This window comes from Colobus angolensis, unplaced genomic scaffold (genome assembly GCF_000951035.1).
Source record: "Colobus angolensis palliatus isolate OR3802 unplaced genomic scaffold, Cang.pa_1.0 Scaffold3, whole genome shotgun sequence".
In the NCBI taxonomy this organism is placed as follows: domain Eukaryota; kingdom Metazoa; phylum Chordata; class Mammalia; order Primates; family Cercopithecidae; genus Colobus; species Colobus angolensis.
This window is the reverse complement of record NW_012116265.1, coordinates 21,132,210-21,137,808: the sequence shown is the minus strand read 5'-3', so window position 1 is coordinate 21,137,808 and position 5,599 is coordinate 21,132,210. Positions and strand designations below refer to the sequence as shown.

The window sequence follows — 5,599 nt, the reverse complement described above, 5'->3', positions numbered from 1 at the left end:
GGCACAATCTAGGAAATAATAAACATTCCAAAGGTTGCGGTGAGCTGAGATCACACTGTTGCACCCCAGCCTGGTTACAGATCAAGATTGCATAAAAAAAAAAAAAAAAAAAAGAACTGCTACAGAATTTGCTGCAAATTTGGGTCATTCAATGTTTTGTTTTGAGACAGAGTCTTGCTCTGTTGCCCAAGTTGGAGTGCAGTGGTGCATTCTCAGCTCACTGTAACCTCTGCCTCCTGAGTTCAAGCGATTCCCCTACCTCACCCTCCATAGAAGCTGAGATTACAAGCGTCCACCTCAACGCCCAGCTAATTTTTGTATTTTTAGTAGAGGCAGGGCTTCACCACGTTGACCAGGCTGGTCTGGAACTCCTGACCTCAGGTGATCCACCTGCCTCAGCCTCCCAAAGTGCTGGGATTACAGGCATAAGCCACCACACCCAGCAGCTAGTTAATTTCATTGCACTTGTTGGCTGGGCTCAGTGGTTCACGCCTATAATCCCAGCACTTTAGGGGGCCTAGGTGGGTGGATTACTTGAGGCCAGGAGTTTGAGAGCAGCCTGGCCAACATGGTGAAATCCCATCTCTTAAAAAAAAAAAAAAATTAGCCAGACTTAGTGGTACACTCCTGTAGTCCTAGCTACTTGGGAGGTTGAGGCCGGAGAATTGCTTGAAGCCAGGAGGCAGAGGTTGCAGTAAGCAGAGATCGCACCCACTGCACTCCATCCTGGGCAACAGAGCAAGACTCTGTCTCAAAAAATAAAAATAAAAAAATTCCATTACGCTTGTCAAAATCTTCTGTTTGTCCTCATTGTTAATCTTGTCTTGAAGTTTCTAGTGTTCAACAGTTGTTTCCATGTCGAATGCATAAGATTCAAGTGAATTCTTGGATGATACCTTGATGCTGTCCTTCTCATCTTCAGCTTTGTAATTCCCAGCTTCACAGAGCATATGCTCAATGTTTTCCTTGCACAAATGCCCCTTGTCATTAGTGATAGTACTCTCCTGTTACTCTTGATCATAGCAGGAACACTGAGGATACCACTGGCATCAATGTCAAAGTGACTGCAATCTTAGGAACAGCAGGAGTGTAGAAGGTATGCCTATGAGTTCAAACTTGGCAAGCAGGTTGTTATCGTTGGTCATGGCACGCTTCCCTTCATAAACTTGAATAAGCACACCAGGCTGGTTGTCAGAGTGGGGAGTGAAGGTCTGTGTCTGCTTAGTAGGAATGGTAGTATTGCACTTAATGAAGACAGTCATGAATCTGCCAGTAGTTTCAATACCAAGTGAGAGAAGAGTGACATCCAAGAGCAGCAAATCTTGAACATTTTCAGATTTGTCTCCAAACAGGAGGGCTTCCTGGACAGCTGCACCATAAGCAACAGCTTCTTCAGGGTTGATGCTCTTATTCAGTCCTTTTCCATTGAGGAAACCTCGGAGAAGCTTCTGAATCTTGGGGATATGAACAGAACCACGAACCAGGACAATATTATGAATCTGTGGCTTGTCTAATTTTGTGTCTTGAAGGGCTTTCTCTATTGGGGTCAGGGAGTCACAGAACAGGTAAGCATTCAATTCTTCAACTTAGGCATGGGTAATGGAGGTATGGAAGTCAATTTCTTTTTTTTTTTTGAGACAGAATCTCGCTCTGTCGCTCAGGCTGGAGTGCAGTGGCCGGATCTCAGCTCACTGCAAGCTCCACCTCCCGAGTTTAGGCCATCTCCTGCCTCAGCCTCCTGAGTAGCTGGGACTAGTTTAGTTTTTTGTATTTTTTTAGTAGAGACGGGGTTTCACCGGGTTAGCCAGGATGGTCTTGATCTCCTGACCTCGTGATCCGCCCGTCTCAGCCTCCCAAAGTGCTGGGATTACAGGCTTGAGCCACCGCGCCCGGCCAGAAGTCAATTTCTTCATAGAGAAAATCGAAGTGCTGGAATCGGGTGCTGGAAGAGAGTATACTTAGCACGTTCGCAAGCAGTACAGAGGTGTTGGACAGCTTGCTTGTTCTCACTGATGTCCTTCATATGCTTGAGATTGAACTCAGTAATAAAGTGGTTGGCCATTCAATTGTCAAGGTTTTCTCCAACTAAGTTGGTGTTGGTGTTTCTGGCTGTAGAATTGACTTCAAAGTTTCAATTTTCTTCCTTTTTTGAGACAGAGTCTTGCTCTGTCGCCCAGCCTGAAGTGCAGTGACATGATTGATCTTGCCTCACTGCAATCTCTGCCTCCAGGGTTCAAGCGATTCTCCTGCCTCAGCCTCCCGAATAACTGGCATTACAGGTGCTCACCAGCATGCCAGGCTAATTTTTGTATTTTTACTAGAGATGGGGTTTCACCGTGTTGACCAGGCTGGTCTCAAACTTCTGGCCTCAAGTGATCCACCCACCTTGGCCTCCCAAAGTGCTGGGATTACAGGCATGAGCCACCGCACCCGGCCAAAGATTCAATTTTCAATAGTGAAGATTGACACATCAAAAGTGACACATTGGCCGGGTGTGGTGGCTCATGCTTGTAATCCCAGCACTTTGGAGGCTGAGGCAGGTGGATTGCTGGAGTCTAGGAGTTCTAGACCAGCCTGGGCAACATGGCAAAACCCTGTCTCTACTAAAAATACAAAAATTAGCCAGGCATGGTGGCATGCGCCTGTAGTCCCAGCTGAGATAGAAGAATCACCTGAGCCTGGGAGGTGGAGGTCGCAGTGAGCCAAGATAGCGCCACTGCACTCTAGCCTGGGCCAAAGAGTGAGACCCTTGTCTCAAACACAAAAACAAAAAGAGATGCTACCTCCCAGGTCAAAGATGAGCATATTTTTTTCAGCTCCAACCTTTTTGTCTAAGCCATAAGCAATAGCAGCACCAGCTGGCTCACTGATAATTCTAAGTATATTGAGACCAGCAATAGTTCCAAAATCTTTGGTAGCTTGATGCTCTCAGAGTCATTAAAGTAAGTTGACACTGTGACCACAGCATTGGTAACAGTCTTTCCAAGGTAGGCTTCTGCAATTTCCTTCATCTTTGTCAGAACCATAGAGGACACTTCCTCTGGATAGAAGTTTTTTGTCTCTCCCTTGTATTCCACTTGGGTCTTGGGCCGGCCAGTACCATTCACCACCATGTAGAGCCAATGCTTCACATCAGACTGGACAATAGTGTCAACAAATCTGTGTCCAGTCAGAAATTTGGCATAAAACACTGTGCTGATGAGGTTCACTTCAACTCGATTCTTTTTTTTTTTTTTTTTTGAGATGGAGTCTTGCACTGTCGCCCAGGCTAGAGTACAGTGGTGCCATCTCCACTCACTTCAACGTCCGCCTCCTGGGTTCAAGCGATTCTCCTGCCTCAGCCTCCCGAGTAGCTGGGCTTACAGGCGCCCACTACACCTAGCTAATTTTTTGTATTTTTAGTAGAGATGGGGTTTCACTATGTTGGCCAGGCTGGTCTTGAACTCCTGACCTCGTGATCTGCCCGTCTTGGCCTCCTAAAGTGCTGGGATTACAGTTGTGAACCACCGTGCCCGGCCACTGCAACTTGACTCTTTGTGGCGTCGCCGATGAATCGTTCAGTGTCCATAAAAGTGACATAGATTGCAGTGGTTTGGTTTTCCTGATCAATGGCAATTGTCTCTACTTTTCGATGGTGGAAAACACCAACACAACAGTAGGTGGTGCGAAGATCAATACCAACTGTAGGTCCCTTACACATGGTTGCTGGCGTGTAGGCCCGGCTCCAACTTTGAAGAAAGACACAGGAACCCCAAGTGCTGCAGACACATTCAATATACAAATTTCTGATTTGCTCTTTTCTTTTCTTTTATTAATTTTTTTTTTTTTTGGACACAGAGTTTTGCTCTTGTTGCCCAGGCCGGAGTGCAGTGGTGTGATCTCAGCTCACTGCAACCTCTGCCTCCCGGGTTCAGGTGATTCTCCTGCCTCAGCTTCCTGAGTAGCTGGGATTATAGGCATCCGCCACCACACTCAGCTAATTTTTTGTATTTTAGTAGAGATGGGGTTTCTTCATGTTCGCCAGGCTGGTCTTGAACGCCTGACCTCAGGTGATCCATCCGCCTTGGCCTCCCAAAGTGCAGGAATTATAGGAGTGAGCCAATGAGCCCAGCCTGATTTGCTTTTTTCACCGAATGTCATATATATGACACTGGAGTTTATTCATTCTATTTCTATATAATGCTTTTTAAAAATTTTGTTGGCCAGGTGTGGTGGCTGACGCCTATAATCCCAGCACTTTGGGAGGTCGAAGCAGGCAGATTGCCTGAAGTCTGGAGTTCAAGACCAGTCCGACCAACATGGAGAAACCCCATCTCTACTAAAAATACAAAATTAGCCGGGCGTGGTGGCACATGCCTGTAATCCCAGCTACTCGGGAGGCTGAGGCAGGAGAATGGCGTGAACCCGGGAGGTGGAGGTTGCAGTGAGCCGAGATCATGCCACTGTACTCCAGCTGGTGCCACAGAGTGAGACTCTGTCTCAAAAAAAAAAAAAAAAAAAAAAAACTTTTTATTTTCTAGGCAACCTTAAATGCATATAAAATGCTTATTATGTTATGTAACTTTTGGCAAATACCTCAACCTGTTCTCTATTCTCTTGTCAGATGTTTGAGTAATTTTTGGTATTTTTGTTTCCTTTATGAACCATGTTGCTATGAATATCCTTGGACATGTGTCCTGGGGTATATACACAAAGGTTTCTCTACATAAACAAGAGTGGAACTCTTGGGTCATAGGCAAAGCACATGCTTTTTTTTTTTTTTTTTTTCTGAGACAGAGTCTTGTTCTATACCCCAGGCTTGAGTGCAGTGGCATGATCTCAGTTCACTGCAACCTGCACCTCCCAGGTTCAAGCGATTCTCCTGCCTCAGCCTCCCAAATAGCTAGGACTACAGGTGCACACCACTATGCTCTGCTAATTTTTGTATTTTTAGTAGTGGCGGGGTTGAACCGTGCTGGCCAGGGTGGTCTTGAACTTCTGACCTCAAGTGATCTGCCCACCTTGGCCTCCCAAAGTGCTGGGATTACAGGTGTGAGCCACTGTGCCCAGCCATCCTTGTTTTTTTTAAGTTATCAAAATAGTTGTACCAGTGTATACTTCCACCAGCAATGTCTAAGTGTTCCTGTTATTCTACATCCTCATATCATCAGACTTCTTAGTTTTTTTTTGTTTTTGTTTTTTGTTTTTTTCTGAGACAGAGTTTCCCTCTTGCTGCCCAGGCTGGAGTGCAATCGCACGATCTCGGCTCACCGCAACCTCTGCCTCCCGGGTTCAAGTGATTCTCCTGCCTCAGCCTCCAGAGTAGCTGGGATTGCAGGCATGCACCATCATGCCTGGCTATATTTTTTGTATATTTAGTAGAGATGGGATTTCCCCATATTGGCCAGGCTGGTCTCGAACTCCTGACCTCAAGTGATCTGCCCTCCTCAGTCTCCCAAAGTGCTGAGATTACAGGCGTGAACCACAGTGCCCAGCCAGACTTTTTAGTTTCTACCAAGCAATGGCTTTAAAGTTATATCTTGGCTGGGCATGGTGGCTCATGGCTGTAATCCTACCACTTCAGGAGGCCATGGTGGGAGGACTTTTTTTTTTTTTTTTT

At 46.0% G+C, this 5,599-nt stretch overlaps 1 pseudogene; it reads right to left on the bottom strand.

Annotated features, from left to right (window-relative positions):
- The window catches only part of LOC105517324, a 41,164-nt pseudogene extending 37,464 nt beyond the window's left edge, over positions 1–3,700 (bottom strand).
- Positions 3,701–5,599: the final 1,899 nt, after the last annotated feature.